This window comes from Equus przewalskii, chromosome 30, assembly GCF_037783145.1.
Source record: "Equus przewalskii isolate Varuska chromosome 30, EquPr2, whole genome shotgun sequence".
NCBI lineage: Eukaryota > Metazoa > Chordata > Mammalia > Perissodactyla > Equidae > Equus > Equus przewalskii.
The window spans coordinates 11,190,148-11,210,830 of record NC_091860.1 but is presented as its reverse complement, the minus strand read 5'-3'; the positions used below and the strand labels follow the sequence as shown (position 1 = coordinate 11,210,830).

Sequence of the window (20,683 nt, the reverse complement as noted above, 5' to 3'; positions counted from 1 at the left end):
TAAAACTGATGTATTAATCAGGACAGTCTTGATTATGCTGCATAACAAATAAACGCTGTTGGGGTGTGTGTGTGTGTGTGTGTGTGTGTGTGTGTGTGTGTGTGTTATGACACAAAAATATTTTCTCACACACACAGAGTTTGTTGTTTGGGCAACTCTCCTGAGAAGTTGTCCTTGCAATAACTTCATGATTCAGGCTGCTTCCATCTTTTAGTGATGCCATCTTGACACATGGATTCCCAGTCGCCATGACAGAGAAGGAAAGAGTGCTAATGGGTTATGAATAGGCTCTTAAATATGTTGGCCCAGAAGTGGCATCTACCACTTCCCTTCCTTGTAGCATCTTGGTTCTAGCACCTACTGAGATGTTTGGTTTATCCAGATTTTGGCTGTGGAATCTAGTTCAAGAAGGAAATCCCCCATTTTCTTATATCAAATGTCCTAAGTGCAATTAATGGTTTCATTGACTTTGCTGCACGTAGTACTTCATACCTATCTGGACAATAGCATCAATCACATTTGTATATAATATAAATATAGTAACTATTTATAACTATGTGCCATGGCATCTTTATGACTTATTTTTGATGAATTTAATTATGTCATAGCAGAACTCCTATTGCATTGGATTACTCTTCATCTGTACATCTCAGGATATCAGTTTGTAGTCCCTCCGTCATTTGTAAAAAACTCCAAATTAGTCAGGTTTTGTCTGTCACATTTGTCTTAACTCAGATCAACCTATATATGTGAAAATGTTCAGAATTCCCAAATATGCATCTACGTTCATGGATATATGTATCAGCAAAGCCTGGAAGGTGAGGCTAATTGGAACTAAGGATGTGCTAAGACCATGCACCATTCAGTTAGTGGAGGCCTTAGGTCGTGGGAGAGGTCTGGGTAAAAGCTGATGGTGTAGAGGGGTAGGTTTTGAAAAATCGTACGTGTTTTGTAAATAACACAAATGAAAACTTTATAAATTATAGTAAAGGAAATAGACCCATCTAAGAATTTCCTCTTAGAGCTATTAATTTATTCTAATCCAAAGGGGAAAATGATGGGAGAATGACCATGTTTAGCAGCAGAAACAGTTTAGCTGTTTGAACTAATGATGGAATATGAGTTTACAGACCAATTTTTTACCTAAACCTTTAAGGAAAAGCAAACAACTTCTTGACAATTAAGAAATCAAATACAGTGTATGTGGAGCAAATAATAATAATGACAAATCACTATAGGAAGAGGAAAGAAATATCCTACACAGACTGCTGGAGAATTTTGTCAGATGTTCAGCATTTTTTTTAGCACTATTTTCTCAAACTATGATTTATAGTGGTGAGAAAGTGGAAAAGATTACAAGGAGAACATATTATTGGCATCAGCTAAAACTGTGACACTATTGCTGTTTATATTTATTAGCATATTCCATCCTCCCAACGAGTCTATGGGATAGGCACTGTTATTAACTCTCCTTAACAAAATGGGAAACCGGGGCACAGAGCAGTTACATCTTGCCCAAGGTGACACAGCAAGTAAGTGGCAATGCCAGGATTTAAATCTTGTTATCTGGCTGTGGGGGCCTTGCTCTTAACTTCCAGATTACGCCATCTCTCTGATGGATGACGGAATCAAGAGATGTTCTAGAACACTGAGGAAATGGAGAAGGACCAGAATGGGGGACCAGTTTGCCCAGTGTCAGTAGGTATGAAATTTAGTAGTGATCCCGGAATGGCTGAAATGCCAGCCTCCTGATTAGATCAACCTTTAATAATTCGGGAAAGCAAAGCAATTCGGCACTAAAGGGGCAGTGGCGGGGGCCGGCCCAGTGGCACAGCGGTTAAGTGCGCCCGTTCTGCTTCGGCGGCCTGGGGTTCACCGGTTCAGATCCAGGTGCAGACATGACAACGCTTGGCAAGCCATGCTGTGGTAGGTGTCCCACGTGTAAAGTAGAGGAAGATGGGCATGGATGTTAGCTCAGGGCTAGTCTTCCTCAGCAAAAAGAGGAGGATTGGCAGCAGTTAGCTCAGGGCTAATTTCCTCGGGGAAAAAAAAAAAAAAAAAAAACCCAGGAGCAGTGGCGTAAATAGTGATGAGCATCTGAGAAAGGTAAAAATTGAGAAGATGTTACTATTGCCAGAGCAACACCTCCCAATGGAAGGAGCTTGTGTCATAACAGAAGTACACATTGTTCTTAGAGAATTTATACTAGTGTATATGTGAGTGTGTGTTTGGTGAACTACTGGATGCCTGTGAATAAAGAACGCGATGGGATTGAAAATCAGTATAAAGAATTTCTTGTTCTCAGAAATTCCAGATCATCTTGGATATGTCTAAGGGAAATCAGACTGTGATCAGAAACAATAGTCATTTAACTTGGGGTATGATGAACAACTATAGTAAAAATAAATAAGCAGAAAGAGCAGTGTAGTACTTAACAGATGGTGCTACTCAGGGACCAGATGAAGGAGCTAGCCTGGAAATGTTTCCCAGAGGACTGATATTTTGAGTTGTGACCTAAGGTGCGGTGGAAGTGCATTTCAGAAGATTTGGAATATTACATAGTAGGACATCTTGTGGTGGGGACTCAGTGATTGAAAAGACTAAATTCAAGGGGTTGCAATTTTCTTGCAAAATTGACTTTAGGTTGACATTAATCATACCGAATACAGAAAAAGGAAACAGAATCCTACATGAGGATCATTCATAACACATGGCTTTTAATCCATCTTTAATTGGGTGCCATCCACCCCTGCGTTAGCTCTCATTTTAATTAGTGGTGTGGAGGAACGAGAGAACGCATTTTGAGAACAGCGCTATATTAAGAAGAGCTGTGCCAAAAAATCAAAATAAGATTCCACTGGAAAACCTGTTAAAGAGTGCCTGGGAGGAGATGGGAAAGTCAGGGGGAGTCAAGAACCAAAGTGTCATTACGCAGTGGCAGGAGACACCTGGAAAGTGGCAGTCAGCAGAACCTAGAGGAAATTGCCACCAGATTAGATGGAAATTTTCAGTATTGAGGAATCTAAGAAAGACCAGTGTGATTCAGTCCAGCATGTCGATGCAGAACTCATATTGCAAACGTCTAAATTGTCCTTCCTCCTCTCACTCATCAAGCTCATTTCTTTGCTGTTATTCGTTCTTTCTCCTGCAGGTGTTTCTTTGGATTAATTCAGTCAGTGGTTATTTATCATGGACCTACACTAGCCCAGCATCAGGCAGTGTATAACAAGTAGACAGTACTTGCCCTGCCAAGGATGCATGTCCTTAGTGGAAAGTATACCAACTTTTGGGTCCAATGTAACTGAGTTTATGTACGCTGGGACACCCTTAACTGTGCGATTGTTGGTTGAGTCAGTCCATTTTCCTGAAGCTTCTTCTTAACCAAAGAAATGAGACAGACAATACTGTTGTGGTGAGGATTAGATGAGATAATACATCTGCCCTATAGCGGGTGTTGAATGTGTGTCAAAACTCTTCTCATTAAGGGGAAATCATTCGGGTTGGGAAGTCAAGGCCAGGACACGTTAGGGCAACATGAAACAGTGTACATTCTCAATGGCAATGATCTAGACTGGTGTTTTGTAAGAGTATGTTCTACAGAATCCTAGAGCTCTAGGCTGTTAAAAGCTGTTTGATGAATGGGCTAAATGTTTCTAATTTGGGACATTCTTGGTCAACCAAGGTTAAATTAATTTCTACACTGCAGGATTGCTCAGATCTCTTAATATGCTAAATGACATTGTGAATCTCAGGTGGGCATTTGTGAGTAGGTGGGTGAGGAATGAAATATGCAGGATTTCCCCAATCTATTTGACCACAGAATGATTGTTTTGGGGACTCTTGTTTTATGGGACACATTAGGAAATAGTGGTCCGTAACTCAAAAGCTTGCTGGCATTCAGAGCAGTGAAGGAAGATTTCACATGGGAAATCAGAATTTGAATGGAGTCTCTTGGAATGATTGAGGGTTCCAGAGACAGGAGACTTGTCCTAATTATCTCTGTTTCCTCAGTGCCCAGTATGTAGTAGCTATTCAATAAATATCTATGGCAAGGATATTGACAGATTACAATTTAAAAAAAAAAATTTATTGAGGTCATATTGGCTTATAACTGTGTAAATTTCAGGGTGTACATTACTATATTTCAGTTTCTGTATAGACTGCATCGTATTCACCACCAATAGTCTAGCTCGTATCCATCACCATGCATAAGCGCCCCTTTACCCTTTTCACCCTCCTGCTACCCACTTCCCCTCTGTAACCAGCAATCTGTTCTCCTTAGACAGATTATAATCTGAATGAATAGAATGAAAGCGTAGAGGCATTCCGATGGAGGAGAGAAGACAGGAAGGGACAACACTGAGACAAGAATGGAGGCGGCTTCCCTGTGAATCAAAGGGTAGGCCCCTCCAAGTGAGGCGGAAGTGTCATTTGGAGAAGAGGGAAGTCAGTGGACTCAAGTAGAGGAAAGCAAGATTGTGTTGGGTCTTGAAAGTCAAGCAGAAAGCTCAGTGGCAGACACTGGGCACCACTGTAGCCTTGAGTAGGAAAGTGCAATAAAAGCAAAGTTTACAGGTTAGCTTTTCAGTGCTACGCAGGGGGAACTACGAGTAAAGCCTGGCTGCTGGCCCAGAAGTGGCTGTGGTGTCCAGGCCGCATTGATAAGGCCCAGGATAGGGGCCGTGGGAATGGAGCTCAGCCAGAATTGAAGGAGGCCAATCTGAAGAAGGACACATCAGATATTCAAAAGAAAAATGGGAATGACTTGTTGACTGATGGGAGAAGGATAAAGGTACGAAGGGCTGCAGCAGGTGTAGCAGAAAAGGCAAGAACGTCCAGTCAGGCACCCCAAGACCTGGATTCTGGTCTCACTCTATTCCTAACTGTGCAAGACCTTGAGCAAGTCACTAAGCTCTCTGTGTCATCTGTCCGTATTGTGTAGAACCACTGGAGGGCTAGAGAACTTCCACTGAAGTCCCATTAGTCATGATCATGAGAGGAGTGGGTGGAAAAGGGCACCAGTGTTAACTCTTGGCATGTGCTGATGGGGATGGAATTTGGGGAAAAAGATCTGGTCTGGTGCTCAGTGGATTTTTCAATGAAATTCTGTAGTGTCTTCTTTTTGAAACACTCTCTGACATGTCCTCTAAGGGCTCCACTTTAGCAACCAACCTCATTTTGCATTTCCACCTCAGCGTCTTAGTCTTACCAGGCTTGCCCTTTCTCCTTCCTTCCATTCACCTAATCCGAGGTTTTCAGGGGTGTGCTGCAAACCATGCGCACATATGAAGGTGAATTGTGAACGGTGTATAACCTTGTGGGGCTATCAGGGGAACTTTGAATTGAGGCATTGGTTTTGACCAAATGTGGAAAGAGGTGCAACTTACTACAATAGGTAAGAGGCTTTACATTTCGTCATGCTTGCACCGAGGAAATATTTTTGAATTTAATGAAATATGTAGGGTCTTTGCTTCATGAGTCCTTACTATCACAGCTGGGGCAGTAAACATTGCTACTCAAAACAGCACCAAGATGCTGACGGGAGAGCAGGTGGATGGTGTGGTACTATAGATAGTGGTTGTCCATAGTGGGAAATCAACGGGTAGTACGTGCCTAGTTACCACTTACTGATTCCATCTTTTGGGTTCTTTGTCCTCCCTCTGTCCCTCTTCCCTTCCTTTGTTCCTTCTTTCTTTCCTTTTTGTTCTTAAACATTTCAACTGAACCAGAACATTCTCCTATACAAAAGTGTGCTAAGTATTAAAAGTGTGAGAACCATTGCTCTTCCAAGTCGAGCATGTGTGTGCCCCATCTCCATGATTCTTTCTCCAGTTGCTCCATCCAGCATCTATTTTACTTCTAGTTAAGTACCAAGAAATTTAGTGCCCATATAAGCTTCTAGAGAGCAAATGTCATTTTTGCACTCTCTCGGGTTTATCCGTTTTACTAATTTCTTCAAAGAATCAGTTTGCATTTATCTATCTTTTTTAGATTATTGTTTGCTATCTCATTATTTTCAACTTTTATCTTAACTAGTTGCCTTTTCTTAGTTTTTAAACTTATCTTTGTTGTCTTTTATAATTTCTCAAAATGAGTATTAAGTTCATTTATTTTTAGTATTTTTTCTTCAATAATGAAGGCATTTAAGGGCATATATTTCCTGACACCAGCTTGGGCTGTGAACTGTCTGCAAAGTGTGTATTTGGTATCCTGCAGTTTTGTATGAAATACTTCCTCTTTTATTTCTTTAAATAAAATTGAAAATTTCAATTTTGATTTTTTTCTTTGATTTAAGGGTTGCCCAGGAATATTTCATTTCCAAGTAGTTGAGATTATCATTATTTATTTATAATGTTCTTGGATGTGACCAGAGAATACAGTCTGTAAAACTCCTACTTTTTCTTTTGGGGGGGGAAGATCAGCCCTGAGCTAACACCAGCTGCCCATCCTCCTCTTTTTGCTAAGGAAGACTGGCCCTGAGCTAACATCTGTGCCCATCTTCCTCTATTTTATATGTGGGATGCCTACCACAGCATGGCTTGCCAAGTGGTCCCATGTCCGCACCTGGGATCTGAACCAGTGAACCCTGGGCTGCCAAAGCGGAACGTGCGAACTTAACTGCTGAGCCACTGGGCCGGCCCCCTAAAATTCCTACTTTTAATTTAAGGATTTGTTCAGCAAATTTTTTTTTGAATAATCAAATACACAATTGATATGTGTAAGTGTTCCATAAATATTCATTAAAAATGATCTATTTTACAGTCATCATATATACACATACGTGCACACACACATGTATATCAGGTTTGTTGTTTGTATCATTCATTTCTTCTCAGTCCTTATTTTATTTTTCTAGTGCTGTTCAGTTCTAAACAAAGGCTCACTATATTTGTATATTATATATTATTGTACAATATTGTATATTGTAATTAAGGCTCACTATAATTTTCTTTTTATCCTGTTCGTCTTGCATTCCTAGTTTTTAGTTGTTTTGTTGTTTGTTGTAAACAAATTTATGATGATCATCCCTTCTTCATAAATTATGTCTTCTTACATTACCAAATGACCCCTTTTTCTGTTTAATGTTTATTAACTTTTCCTAATATTAATCTTATCACTCTTGCTTTACATTTGTTTGCATTTGTCTGGTATGACTTACTATCCATTTTCAACTTTTCTTTATTAATAACGAGTCTATCTATTAGAAACTAGATACAACTAGGTTTTTTCTTTTAGCACAAATCTGTTAGTCTTTGTCTTTTAATGGGGAAATTCAGTTCATTGATATTTACTGTACTAATCAGTGAATTGATTATATTCCTTCATCTTAATTTGACAGCAAATATGTCTATTCTTCTTTATAAAATACAGTTCATCCTCAATAAATACTAAACAATCGCTTGGGTTTCAGTCTTGACAAGCTGCATTTGAAATTTCAGTAGGTATTTCAAGTGAAAATAACTGTTAGATAATTGGAGTTAGGAGACAGCTGGAATCTAAGCCAGAAAAGAAGACTGGACACATACATATTGGCATCATCTGCTCTATTAATCAGATTTCTCCAGAGAAATGGAACCAATAGGTTAGGGAGAGAGAGAGAGAGAGAGAGAGAACTTGATTTATTTTAAGGAACTGGCTCACACAATTATATGGACTGGGCAAGTTTGAAATCTGTAGAGCAGGCCCATGGTCTGGAAATTCAAGTAAGAGTTGATGTTGCATCCTTGAGCCCAAGATCTGCAGGCTGGAAACTCAGGATTCTGATGTCACATTCTTAAGTCAGAATTCCTTCTTTGGGAACTCTCAATCTTTGCTCTTAAGGCCTTCAACTGATTGAATGAGGCCCACCTACACTGTGGAGGGTAATCTGCTTGACTCACAGTCTACTGATTTAAATGTTAACCACATCTTAAAAATACATTCAGAGCAGCATCCAGAGTGGGGCTTGACCAAACAATTGAGCACCATAGCCTAGCCAAGTTGACACACAAAACTGACCATCAGCTCAGCACCATAGCAAAAGTTGACTAAATGTGAATGGATAATTTCTAAAGCAAACAGCAACCACAAACAAAAACCGAGTGAAAGTTCAAGGACTTAGCATTAGGGAATGACCACAGTTGGTTTCCATTGTTTCACTCAAAAATTCAAGTGCCCAGGGCCAGCCCAGTGGCATAGTGGTTAAGGTGGCACGCTCTGCTTCAGCAGCCCAGAGTTCACTGGTTCAGATCCTGGGCATGGACCTACACACCACTCATCAAGCCATGCTGTGGCGGCATCCCACATGGAAGAACTAGAAGGACTTACAACTAGGACTCACAACTATGGACTGGGGCTTTGGGGAGAAAAAATAAAAGAGGAAGATTGGCAACAGATGTTAGCTGAGGGCCAATCTTCCTCACCAAAAAAGCATCTCTTAAAAAAAGAAATTCAAGTGCCCTTATTCTTTTGGTGATACAGTGTGTTCTTGACATATAAAATGTATACTTGTTTTTTTCTTTTTGGTGTTTGTCAGTTTTTCTTTAATCCAGAACTTTAGGTTGCAGACCTTTCTCGGGAGTCTGCTGTTTCATTAGCCTTATCTGCATTCTAGGGGCCTATTTGTCCTGGGGTTATGAGCTGTAATATGTTAATCCTACTCTGTTCAGTCCTTACAGGCCTCCCTATAGCCCAAAGCCACATAAATGCCACCGCTGTGCTGATAGACTCTCCCCATCTGGACTATTCTGGACCCTGGTCCCATCTGTTGACTTGATGTATCTCGGTGGATCTGCAGAAGGTCCATGTTTACCCTTTGCAATCCAGTATGTACTTTCAGGTTAGTCTACTAAAGAAACCCTTCAGCATGGCTTGCTTAGTGAAGATTGCAGTATGTCCGATGATGAGCAATTTTATTAGACTAGGGATAACATCCGTAGTGGTTAAGCACATGTGTTTTGGATTCAAATCTCAGGTCTCCCTGGGTTCACGTGGAGATTCCGACACTTAGTGGTCACGCCAACTTACTCAACTCACCCAGCCTCTGCAGGGCTCGCTTTCTCCACCTGTAATATGGGGATAAGAATCATCCTTGCATTATACTGTTGTCCTGAGGCTTAAATGCCGTAAGGATTGGTTATTTTAATTCTAAAAGTATTGTTTTTTTTCCTACTCAGAGAAGTATTCCTTTTCTACGTGACAACTTCTAACTCATATTTTTTTAAGAAACAAAATTTCAGGCCATAAAGGGTTAAGTCCAACGTCTTTCATCAGTTACTTTTATTCTTATATTTTCATGGGTCTTTTCTACATCTATTATGAGCAGCTTTTTATCTGTTATAGGAGTTTTGTTGAAACAAATTCAAGGGAAAGAATCTTATTTGCTATCCAAGTCCATCATTGCTACTTCTGAGGTTGCTAAATATAGAAACAAAATAGCCCATCTCTATGCATATTGAGCTCTGACTTGGTTAGTGTGGTACTCTGTAGCTATCGGGCAGATCTCAGTGCTATAAAAGCTTGATCCTGCTTGATATTTTCCTCATTTGGGGATGGGAGGAAAAGTCATAACTGGGCTGGTCACCTCTAAGCAAGCCTTGGGATTTCTGTCCAGCCCTCGCATGTATTGTTGTTGCTGAGATTGTTGTCCAGAACTTACCCTGCTCTAAATATTTCAAGAGCCTCGCATCATCATAGTGATGTCATTGTTGGTTACCAACTCCTCTGTCCGGTGTTTACCTCGCCCCCCTGCTGATGAATGGGTTAATCGGCTGGCTCTCACATCTGAGTTATTTTGTGACAATCTCCATTTGCCTGACTTTCAGATTCTGACTCTTCTCACCCTCATTTCCAAACTTGAATTCAATAAGTAAAAGCTGTGATATTGTGATTTCCTAAATAACCCAAAGGGAAGATTTGGTGTAATTTATAACCACTCTGACTGCTGAATCAATGTCCACATGCTTCTCTCTCTAATGGAACTTTGAGGAATAACCGTAATTGAATAGTGCCTCCGCCCTACCTTCAGATTTCACTGAATAAAGCCCAGATCGGGTTGTATCTTGTTTTTGTTTGTTTCACATTGTGTGGGTGCCCCACTGGGTAAAGCACAAGTGTAGACTTCGTCTGGATGTATTTTCATCTCACGGAGGCAGTAATTGAATCTCTCACAATAGTCTTGCCTCTGAGGAGTGTTCCTACTCCGGCTGCTGTGTTAAACGAGAGTAGTTCCCGGTTCCCTTGGAAGGTACTGTCCCATCTCTTGACTGTGAACTATGGCAATGCGAAACTCAGAATCGTCAGAGGAGGGGATCAAAAGCATTTAGGATTCCTTCTCTGAAAAGAGCCGCTCTGAGAGCTTTCACGAATGATTGCTCTCTCTGCAAATACCTGGGCCGGCTCAGCAAGGTGTGGGGGTTAAAACTTGCTCTCTGACCTTGGAGGTCAGACGCTGTGAGTCTGTTGCGGTTTGCAGCAGGCTCTGTGGCAAGTTAAAGCAGGCTGCATTTTCAGCTACTGCCGCTTCCAAGACTGCCGTGTTGGAGCAGATTCTGCTTGAGGCTGCCTTCCAGTGCTTCCCGGTTCCCTGCTCAGTCACCCTGAAGAACTTTCTGCTATGGCGTTTGACAGCCATTTGATAACATCATTACAAACTCTCATGGGTTTAGAGCAAATCCCATTCAAACCTTTCTGGTCCCTTGAGGTCGGCAGACTTAGACTTGGAGTGTGAGGTGTGTCCTGCGGTAAATTTAGAGGTGAGAAGAAAGAGAGCTAAGCCCAGAGTCACCTCCACCTACAAGAGGAGTTGGGCACAAATTTGGCAGAAATTTGTCCAAAGATTTATGCAGATATTAGGGATTTGATAACATTTGGTATGGTGAAAAGTGAGTGAATAAAAGAGAGTTTGAATGTCTTAGAGCCTGTCGACCATTCGCAAGAAAACCCAAGATCATTGGCTTTGATGTTATTCTGGTAACTTATGCCAGCTAGGACAAAAAAAGATGTGCGTGTGTTAGGAAAGAGTTAAAAAATTCTCAACACCTTCTCCTACCACCTCTGCAACCACAGAGGCCAAGAGAAAATGCACATACACACACACACACATACAGACATGCACACACATTCCAGCAAGGAACCTGTTTTGCAAGTTTTGCTGGTAAAAAGTAGGAAGGGGGGTTGCCGGAGAGCAGAGTAGAAAAGCCTTAGAAGTATCAATTGAAGGTTTTTCAAAACCTACATTTTCAACGTAACTTCATCCTGCAGAGAGAGGCACATGCTGCTCTGTGGGGTTTTCTTCAGCCGATTAAGTGCGTTGTTAGATGGGGAGAGGCGGATTAACGAATGCCTATAATTTTGATCATTGTTTTCTGCAAAACAGCTCAGGCTTTGAAAAATGAAGCCATCACTCTTGGCTAAGTTTCTGCCAACAGCACAAATTATACCGTGCAGGGATCCAAAGCCCCTAAAAGGGTTTCATTAATGAACAATTTCAGACGATTGTTTAAGTCTTTGCCTGACAGGTAACGTTGGCATGTAGGCAGGTGGGGTTAGGGTTTCTATGGAGATTTATGATGTCATGCTTGAAAAAGCATGTCAAGACAGCCAATTTAACAAGTAGCTACTCAAAAAGTCCTTATAGGCTAGAAGTAGGTTTTATGCAAATGACAAGAGTTTCGCTGGGAAAAATTGCAAAAGAAAACGGTGGAGACATGGAGGGGGGTTTTACCTGACAGCTCGGAAGGATGACCCTGGAGTCCTTTAGAGACGAAAACTTCCAGAAGATGAATTAGATTTTCGACTTTACCTGTGGAGCTCTGGGTACTGGTAAATATGCGTTTTTTTTTTTCTTTCGAGTTATTGCCAAAAATTATTTTGGAAACATTGAGCTCTGTTTCTCTGCATTGTTCTGTTGGCAGGAAAACTGAATCAGTACGCAGAGCTTTCCCACCGAATGTACGTGCTTTGGGGCTGTTTTTTTCAGAGCTTTTTTATTGAATGAACAGAGATTTTTGAATAGAGCTGAAAAACAAGTGATGCATTATGCATTATGCTGATTATACCCTGTGAATAATGCTATAAAAATGCCACAGATAAAGGTTAGAAGGATGATCTGAGGATTGATAGAATGTATGTATTTATGGATTATTCCCAGATGCTGGTTTCTTTCTTTTTTTAACTCTTAGACCTGAAGTTGGGACTATGAGTATTTCTGTATTTCCAAGTTGTAAAATGGCAAAAATAAAAATCCACGAAATGTTACAGAAACAGTCAGGTTTGTGAACATTGCACTTTTTTTCCCCTTAAGTGTGTCTGTTTACTTTTCTCACAAAGGCATTTTGTGAGACTTAGAAAAATATCCTGTTTGCGATATCAGGGTTTCTGGACTTTAGGAAAGGAGGACTTGTGAATTCTAAGAGGACAGATAAAGGCTTCTAGGGTGAGGAGAATGGTTGATAAAAGTAGTTTTTAAAGGCTGCTTTAAAAAAGGAAACCTCGCTTTGGTGGGACAGGGTTTCTGCTGGTGAGACTGAGTCAACAGTCTTGTCAGCCATATCCATATGATAACAATCTCTAAAGGGAGCTGTAGACCCGAAAAGTTGACTTAAAGAGGTTAATCTGGGGACATTGGGCCGTGATGTGAGTAGTTAGCCCGCCACCAAGCTTAAAGAGACGTGAAAAACATATTTGTTTCTTTCACACACTGTGGAAGGTTCAAGCACAAAGTTAAGAATCATTTAAAGATACCTGGCAAAGGGGAATTCGGGCTGTTGAAACCAAAACGATTTAGGAGCAACTGAGCAGGTATGAAAATATTTGTAAAACTGTCTAATGTGTGAGAATGCGAACCTCCTGAAATTTCGCAGTCAAGTAATATGGATTCGCGCCGGAACTGATATTCGTAACAGATTATTGTGCTCCCGCTGTGATTGAAGAACAGTTGGGCGACAGAACTGTGCCCCTAACACCAGGAGGCCTGGGTTTGGGTCCTGGCTTCACCACTTACCACTTGTGTAATTTTGGGAGAGGAAATTCATGTCCTTAAGCCTCAGTTTTCTCCTCCATAAATTGGGGGTGATAATAGTGGCATTGTGAGGATTAAATGACAAAATAGCTATAGCTGCACTTCTCAGAATTCATGCCCCACGTGTTAGTGATTGTTTTTATTTACTGCTTATGTGGCACTGGACTGTTTATAAAGTGTTTTCATATGCTTTACTTTATCTTATCATTGCAACAGCCCAGTAAGATTAGCAAAATCGTTTTATTCCCACTTTCCAGATGAAGAAACTGTGGCTCAGAGAGATACTAAAATAGACAACGCAATAAACTGTCCTTCTACATTTCCTGATTGTTTTTTCCTTATTTTAGGGTTCTAGAAAAAAATTAACGTGTTAGTGACATAACTCCCAGCAGCAGCAATTATTTCTATAAGTTAATTAAAATACCAAATGTTGTGTGTCAAAGGAGGTAGGATATTTGTGTTTTTACATTAATTATGTTTGTGACACTTTTTCTAGACAGGTTAGAGAAGTGATATCAATTTACTTTGTGCTGGCACCTGTTGGTAGGAGCTCAAGTCCCTTCACAGACTTACACCTTTTTAACTCTTACCTGCCTCCGCCATTTCTTGGCCTATAAGGAAGAGTCAGGTTTTGCTGTCCCAGGGTTTCTGAGCAGGAAACCAAGTCACCAAGGGGCTGTGGGAATCGCCACAGGGAGTGAGGGGTTGGACAGACTGTCTTTGCTCCTTTTGTCTTCCAGACCTTGGCACCTCCTTCGCTTTTCTACATCCCAGACCGAAACAGCCCATAATTATATTCTACAGCCATTGTATGTAAGAGACAATATGTTTTCCATTGTGTTATTTTTAGCTGCCGTGTTCCTAGCCAGGGAAAACACTCTATTAGTCTCAGGGTTTTCCTAATGGCTTTTCCAATGTTTCCAAGTCAGACTGTTCGGCAGCGTGCAGGTTCCGGCCTCCTGGAAGAAGGAGCACCGGCTAGGCTCATCGAGTGGGATTCTAAAGGTGTTCTAACCTCTGAGCTGCTTGAGGTCGAACTCATTTTGTCCCAGATAACATATAAATGAATTAAATGTGGTCACATGAATGGCATCAGGCTGCATTGTGGACTCCAGTGCCCAGCGCTGGTTTGGGTGCTGAGCAAGCTCTGGTTATCTCAAGGGCAGATCTGTGAGTCTGAAAGCAAATATTTATTTCATTCAAAGTTCAGCTCCAAATGGGAACCACAAAGCAGCAAGTTGAAGGTAAAAAGGGTCACGAAATCAAACAGCCATAGGGTGCCAAAATTCCAGATAGGTTCAGAATCACTAATGAATATTTTATGCATTTTTTTTTTTTTTTAACCCACAGACCCTGTTTTGGAAGTCCATTAAAGCTTTTTATTACACTTTATTGTTGCATTGTTCAGAGCTTATCTGTTGATCAATAAGTAGTGATTGCGTCTAGAAGCGTGTTTTGTACCTAGCGGGGTTTAGTAAAGGTTAGTTGAGTCAGAGAGGCTGCGTGCACAGTGATTCAAGAGCCGGGTGTCTGGGTTCGAATCTTGCCTCCATGACCTCCTAGTAACACAGGGTTTCCATTGAAGAACGTATGTAGGTCTGTTCGTATTCCAAAAAAAAATCTAGCATCTGATTTCTAAAAGCCTCTTAAGAAAGGAATTAGTGATCTCTAAAAATCATATTTTTTCCTTTTAAAAACTTTTTGGAATTTCTATGGAAATTATTTCTTCAGAAAGAAAGGCCCTGGAATCTCCCAGTTTGGGAAATGGAACTCGCGCTTCCTGCGGGACAGGCCGTTGGAGAGGTGGAGAGTTCATCTGAGTGGGAGGGAAGCTATTTCTAGAAGCTGTTTAAGGCTCAAGCCCTTGTCACTGCTATTCGTCAATTTAACTTCATCAGAAACAGTCTTGTGTTGACGCTGATGGGGAGTAAGTTTCCAAAACTCTATTTATTTCCACAAAAAGTCATCCTGAAAAATTGTGTCCTCCCAGATAACGTTGCTTTTCTTCTTCAGATGTGTGGTGGCTGAGGGATGAGCAGGGGAAGTGGGCCGGGTGCCTTTCTCCTCCAGCAATCAAACTTTTCTCTTGCTTTTCTTTCCTCAACTCTTTCTTAAGCAGCTAAAAACGTGATTTAGTAGAAGCTAAAATTCCTCAGGGGACCCCAGTTTGGGATCTGTTTTTATTATGAATTGTCAGGTACCATGAATGGCCTGTGAATTTTGGCCAGTTTGTATTTCAGGGTGGAATTTCCTTGAAAGTCATTCCAATATTGATTGCCTTCCCATAAACTTTTTCTGGAGGCATGATATTAAGGTGGGCAGGATCCTGAGGTTACTAAATCTGCTGTCCCCTATAATACCAAAACAACAGGTCCTCCTTGGTTCATGGTGACAGTTGTGTGGCTTCTGGGCAACTGGAGGCCTTGGAACCTGTGGGCTGTGGTGGAGAGAGTGGAAATCTAGACAACCTTAGCTAGGAAGGGATGAAAGATGGAGGTTGGGATGAGCTTTACTCTAATGACAGGAAGCTCTGCTGCTTTTGTTTCCAGGCAGTGGGCTTATAGGCAGCGGAAAGAAGTTAGAACTACCCATTTGTATGAATGATGAGAGCAAATGTGAAATATTATACATTTGGAGAAATCCTTCTCTAGAGATCTAGGAAGCTGTGCATTCCTTTCTGTAAGAATGTACCTGTGATGGCATGAGAACAGTCCATCCAAAGTAAAGGCAGGTGATAGCTTTGTGGCCTCTTACAGCTCCAGGATTCCATATTATGGGTTTCACTTCACACCTTATGTGCCGTTGCATGGGACTCTTAACTTGCACTCCTGTCTGCTAGCACATGATGAAGCAAGAGGAGTGGTAATGGGGTTTCCCACCAGTGGTTTTACTAGGTTAGTAAATGCAGGTGGTAACCTTGGTCCCCATAAACCCGATGGTGGGACTGTCCTCAGAGCTATGAGCCCTCCCTGTCTGGTTGTCCTGCTCTGTGCTCTGCTCAGATCATGCAAGATGGAGAGAGCAAAGACCCCCATCCCAGAGTGTGTGGCCCTGTGAACTTTTCAGAAAGGACTTTCTTTGGCCTGGCCACCTGGCACCACATGTTTTTTGGGACAGCTGAGAAAGCAGCGGTTCAGGTGGGCCCTTGGTGATTTTCAGTCTTTGGCATTAAGAATGCTTGTCAACACCCCTCAGAATGTCATGTGGATGTCAAATCACATTGTCATAGTAGTCATTAGTAAGGTAAATGTGTCACCACCATCATTCAGCCTGCTGTTCCAAAGGGACGATTTTTTTTTAATCTGTTTAAATTTTGCTGAAGGAAAGGTTGTATGGACTCCATCCTTAAGTGTAACTTTATTTGGACCTTTTTCAGGGTAAGTTTTAAGACTGCAGCAGAAAGCAACGCCAGCCAAATGCCTCATAAAAGACAATTTTCAATTTCTTCTTTGGGGACTGTGTGTGTGTGTGCACGTCTGTGTGTGTGTCTGTGTGTTTATGATGGTGAGAATAGCACAAACTCTGATTTAAAACTATTCTCTTTTGAGAGCAATTATAGCAGTGCCCTCATAATCTATTAACTTGACCCCTTTTAATTGCTGTTTTGATTGCTTCTTTCTCTTCCTGTTAGGAAAATACTGCAATGACCTTGTGTATCTGTGCACATATCAGCAAATCTGAGAAATAAATTCCTAGATGTCAAATTACTAGTTTACTACTACTAGTTTGTTAGGATTGCTAGTGTCAAAAGGTATTGCTCAATTTCCTCTCAAAAAAACTCACCAATTCGGTCTGTCACTATGAATGTCTGAGAGTATGTTATGGCGCATTCAGAGAAGCCGCTTCACTGTGGTCATGACAATATATGAAATAGACCCCGTGTGCAGGTGTGGACACATAGCCCAGTTATAGTAAATAAACATTACAATTTACAAAGCAGTACAGAGAGCATGATCCCATTTGTTTTAAAAAGGCTGGATCCTATTTGTATGAAAAAGCATATTCATTTTCTGTATACATATCTACACGTTAAAAATTTCTAGAATGATGCCTGATAAATCAGAAAGAGGGCCTAGTGGGCTAGTGAAGACAGAAGCTTTTATTTTTGACTTCTGGACTTCTCTCCTATTTATATTTTTATCATATGCCTATAATACTTTAAAATTTGAAAACCAGTTTACAACAGAAACAGTTGTGTGGGGTGTGGCCTGTGTTGTTCGAAGGGAGACCGCCAGTTTCCAGGTAGACTGAGAAAGCGACTCTCTTCGTCTCACACACTGACCTGGGAGCATATTTGTGCTTTCATGTAGTTGTCCCTTGAGGAAAGTGGTGATTCTCTGCTTTTCCTTTTCCTTCACAGGGACAGTCAATTCTCATGCCATTAGTAGTCTCGTTCCCAGCAGAATCTTCCCTAACCGAGTTTATTCCGGTCAGGACCCCCACCTTTCCCATCAGTGCTGTTTTGGGTTCTCAGCATCAGGTGTGTTTGGATTAAATATGTTTAAGCTGCACGAGCTTTTCAATAAAAGCAGTGAATTCACCCTCCCAGGTCAGGCCATCTTCTGACCCATTGTTTAAAATGTTCACGTGAAAATACTTGATGACTAGACCTTGCCCCTTGCCAGCTTACTAAGGATCAATTTTGGATAAAGGATTACTTAGGCTTCCGTATGATGTCTGTAACGATATAATAATGATTCACTTTCCTAAATGAAAACGAAAATATTTTAATATACAGGACATTTAGATTTGTAAAGACTTTTCTTTTACAGCAAGACAAGTCAAAAATAGCAGGCATACCGTTGGAGGATGCCTTTTGAAAGAAAAGAAACAACCCATTTGATACTTCAGAATCCCTGAAGAAAGCTTTAGACATTATTTTCAACTCCAGCTCCTTTTTAATTCAGATGCACAGAATGCATTACCACAAATACAGTAGATTTGATTTATCCATTCTTTTGCACAAGTTGGTATGTACGTATCTTCATTGAAATTAGACTTTTCTTCTTTCTCCTTCTCAAAAGCTCCTTTTGAAACTTCACGTTTTTCCCAGATATGTACTTTTTTGACTTCATAAAATATCTCCATTCTGCAGCTAACTGCAAATATTTGCAAAAGGGAAAAAATATAAAATAAATGTCTCTTAATGTGGTGTGTTTTGAGTAAACATATGCTTGACGTTAGTTGGTTAACCTAAGAAATAATGAGGAATCACTATGCTTAGAGGAGAAAGGGTAGAGTGGTGGCTGTGATGTGCAAAATAAGGAGAGCCATAATTTAAGCAATTCCATTAAAGAGACTATAATTACTGTAGCCTCAGGGTGGTGGCCGGTCACTTTTAAGCCTAATTGAACTTTTTCTGTATCATTAGAAAAATGGACCAAACTTTGTGTATGGTGGGATAAATACAGTATTTTCTTCCTACACATATTAAATACCACTGACTTTTAAAGACGTATACGTCTAACTCTTGAACGCCTTCATGCACGCCAACACAATGCAATAAGCCTTTCCCTGTATGCAGGCAAACCACTGCAAATAAATCCTGGAATGCCCACAAGTATTATTACGCGCTGTATGCCAGAAACTTTCACGCAAATTATCTCATGTGACCCTCTGAAGAAATCCTACAGAGGAATAAGTATAAATAAGGAAACGAAGGATTAGAAGAGTCTAGAGACTTCATTCTGTAGGCTACAGAGCGGGCGTTTGAACCCGGTGGTTCTGACTCAAGCCCAGGGCATTTTTCTGGGATCCCTGAGGTGTTCGCTGTGAACACTGTTGTTCATTTTACGAGCCTGGATTTGCAAACACTGTAACCACGCACCGAATGATTTACTCCTTGCCTCTGTAGCCTCGCGTCCTCCTTGTGCCTCCTACCTTTTATTGCCATTTTAACATGACCCCAAAGGGTGGACTTGAAGAACGGAGGAGGTTGCAACAGCAATCGGTTTTGCTACTTGTCAGCAGTGCCTCTGAAGTCAAGCCTGCAGCTGACTTGTCAGGAATGCACACCTTCCTCCTGGCATCAGCGGCCGAGAGCTGCAAGCTTCGATCAGATCCCTCCTTCAGAAACCAGCTCTCTGTGAGCAGACCTTTAGAATTCGCCCGAGAGAAAGAATGCCCAGTGGTTCACAGCATGGCCTTGTGAACACATTTTGCATAGTTACCCCCAAGCACACGCACTCCCCTTGCCAATATTCTGCGTGTGATTGCAAAAACTCTCACTGGACTTGATGGGACAAATTGGGCAGCTTTCACAGGTGACTTCCTTGTGCAGGCCAGGATAAATATAGATCAGAGGCACCAGGCCTGGGCCCAGGTTGTCCAGAAAGGCCAGCACAGTGGCCTCTGTACGTTTTGATAAGCCACTGGAACTTTGTAGAATCGGAAATTTTTACATAAAAATCAAATTTCTTACATTATAAGGGAAAAATCAGATGATTGGGAAATGCTGGGCTCAAATTCCTTTGTTAAAACTGCTTCTAGAGCTAAGTAGCAGCTGCCCCATTAAGATGGGGGATCCAGGTTCCCGGGTTCACCATAGTCCCTCACTCTCCGTCCTACCCCTGTGTCCCTCACCTGCTTGACTGCTCTCGCAGCTTCCATGTTTGTAGGCCTGCTCCGTGAGGCACCGTAGTGAAGTGGGAGGAATCTGGCCTTTGTCCTTGGACAGACTTAGGGCTGGGAACTGGTTCTACCACTTACCTCTTTGTGTGGTCTTGGGCAAGTCACTTGATCTAAGGAAGCTTCCGTTTCTGCAGCCAAGTGGTTTGCAGATTGCAAGTGTGTGAGAAATACCTAACCCAGTACCCAGCATGCGGTAGATGCTCCATACATGGAAGCCCCTACAATGGAAACATCTCACAGAACATTCTGGGAGAAAGGATAAGAGTCTACCAATCAGAGTTTTAAATATTCGTAGGTTGTTCACAGGAGGGACCTTAGAGCTGCTACAGAAAACGTCCTAGCTTTATGGAGAAGGAATCGAAAGCCAGGAGTTGACAGTCTAGTCCAAGATTACTCAGTTACTCAAGGCCAACAGGTCCAGAGCCAGTGGCTTTCCACTGAACCACAAAAAGTCTTCGGAGTATGGTTTTGAGGATGAAGTATGTGAAAGTGCATTTTGCATTTGAATTGAATTAGGCAATTTCGGTTAGCATGAAGATGGTACAGCTGCGTGTGATCATCAGCTTTGGAAAGAACGGAGTATCATTGACTCATTCATTCCTTCAGCATTGACTGAGTCTCTAGTGTGCACATTCCTGAGCTGGAAATCCAGCACTGGGCCTGCTGGAAGGGCCACCGCCTTCGGAGAGCTTCGACCTCACACGGGGAAGCAGAGGAGAAGACAGATAAGCAGACGATTTCAGGTGGCCATGGATGCCGGCAAGGAAAGCAAGAGGCTTTTGTGAGAAGCAGCCAGTCTTGCAAACAGCCAGGCAGAGCGTGGGCAGGTAGGAAGTGCAGGGACCCCGAGGCAGGAAGATTTATCTCCTAAGGACCCAGGTGACCTGGGAGAGGTGCCCAGAGGCTAAGGAAGCCAGGATAAAAGTTTGGATTTTATTCTTAGGGTAGTGCAAAGGATTTTAAGCAGAAGAGTGATAGAAAATATTTAGCTTTTGTTCAAACACTATTTTACACAGAAGCCCCTTTCAGGGTGGGGTTGGAGAGAAGACTTTT

At 41.5% G+C, this 20,683-nt stretch overlaps 1 protein-coding gene and 1 long non-coding RNA gene across 32 annotated transcripts in view; one reads left to right on the top strand and one right to left on the bottom strand.

Moving 5' to 3' along the window:
• KIAA1217 (KIAA1217 ortholog) overlaps nt 1-20,683 on the top strand; it is a 705,985-nt gene that overhangs the window by 429,332 nt on the left and 255,970 nt on the right. For 6 of the 31 annotated variants that reach the window (XM_070601023.1, XM_070601025.1, XM_070601021.1 and 3 more), the window contains exon 1: nt 11,583-11,802. The exons of 23 other annotated variants lie outside the window; for them this stretch is intronic. The gene's annotated coding sequence lies outside the window, so the exon portion shown is untranslated. Of the gene's footprint in view, nt 1-11,140; nt 11,803-20,683 lie in introns of those variants that run through there. 2 more of the 31 variants (XM_070601019.1, XM_070601022.1) reach the window with 2 other exon arrangements.
• LOC139080460 (uncharacterized) lies at nt 17,708-19,683 on the bottom strand. The gene is made up of 2 exons (XR_011534989.1): nt 19,583-19,683; nt 17,708-18,099 (listed from the first exon to the last, which is right to left on the bottom strand). It is a non-coding gene; the product is annotated as an uncharacterized lncRNA (long non-coding RNA).